The sequence below is a fragment of the Mandrillus leucophaeus genome, unplaced genomic scaffold, assembly GCF_000951045.1.
Source record: "Mandrillus leucophaeus isolate KB7577 unplaced genomic scaffold, Mleu.le_1.0 Scaffold653, whole genome shotgun sequence".
NCBI classification, from domain to species: Eukaryota; Metazoa; Chordata; class Mammalia; order Primates; family Cercopithecidae; genus Mandrillus; species Mandrillus leucophaeus.
Genome location: NW_012107064.1, coordinates 630,717 through 632,072, shown reverse-complemented (window position 1 = coordinate 632,072; position 1,356 = coordinate 630,717).

Sequence of the window (1,356 nt, the reverse complement as noted above, 5' to 3'; positions counted from 1 at the left end):
TTTTTTTAAGGTGGAGTTTCGCTGTTGTTGCCCAAGCTGGAGTGCAGTGGCACGATTTTGGCTCACTGCAGCCTCCACCTCCGGGGTTCAAGCGATTCTCCACCCTCAGTCTCCTGAATAGCTGGGATTACAGGCATGCGGCATCACGCCCAGTTAATTTTTTGTATTTTTAGTAGAGACGGGGTTTTGCCATGTTGGTCAGGCTGGTGTCGAACTCCTGACCTCAGATGATCCACCCACCTCTGCCTCCCAAAGTGCTGGGATTACAGGCATGAACACAATAGTTTTTCATTATGTTATTTAATTTATTTTGAGACAGGGTCTCACTGTGTCACACAGAGCTGGACTGCAATGGGGTGATCACGGCTCACTACAGCCTCAAACTCTGGGGCTCAAGTAATCCTCCTGTTCAGCCTTCTGAGTAGCTGGGACTACAGGCATGCACCACCTTGTATAGCTAATTTATTTCATTTTATTCTTATTTTTGTAGAGATGGGGTCTTCCTATGTTGCCCAGGCTGGTCAACTCCTAGGTTCAAGCCATTCTCCTGCCTCTGCCTCCCAAAGTGCTGGGACTATAGACGTGAGCCACTGTGCCCAGCCAATAGTTATTTTTTTTAGTTCCTGTTATGTGTCATGCAAATACTTGGCAGGAATAAATTGATTTAATATTCATAGCAATGCTATGATCTAGGTACTATTGTCGTCCTCGTTTTTCAGATGAGGAAACTGAGGGCAGAGCTTAAGTCGCAGCTAGTGAGTGTCAGTGCTCCCAACTACTATGCACACTGCCTCTCAGAGAATAAGGTTTGTACTTGAAGTGGGGGGAAAGGGGTGGTAATTTCTTTTTCTTTTCCTTTTCTTTTCTTTTCTTTTTTTTTTTTGAGATGGAGTTTTGCTCTTGTTGCCCAGGCTGGAGTGCAATGGCATGATCTCGGCTCACCACAACCTCCATTTCCCAGGTTCAAGAGATTCTCCTGCCTCAGTCTCCCGAGTAGCTGGGATTACAGGCATGTGCCACCATACCCAGCTAATTTTGTATTTTTAGTAGAGACAGGGTTTCCCCATGTTGGCTGGGCGGGTCTCGAACTCCTGACCTCATGATCTGCCCGCTTCGGCCTCTCGAAGTGCTCAGATTACAGGCGTGAGCCACTGTGCCCAGCCTCTTTACAAAGAGCAAGAAGGTGGCGTCCGGAAACTACAGATGGGCGGACTCAGCATCGGTCCTAGTCAAGTTCCAGAGTCAGTTATTAAAGAGGAGGTTTGGGGCCGGGCGCGGTGGCTCAAGCCTGTAATCCCAGCACTTTGGGAGGCCGAGACGGGCGGATCACGAGGTCAGGAGATCGAGACCATCCTG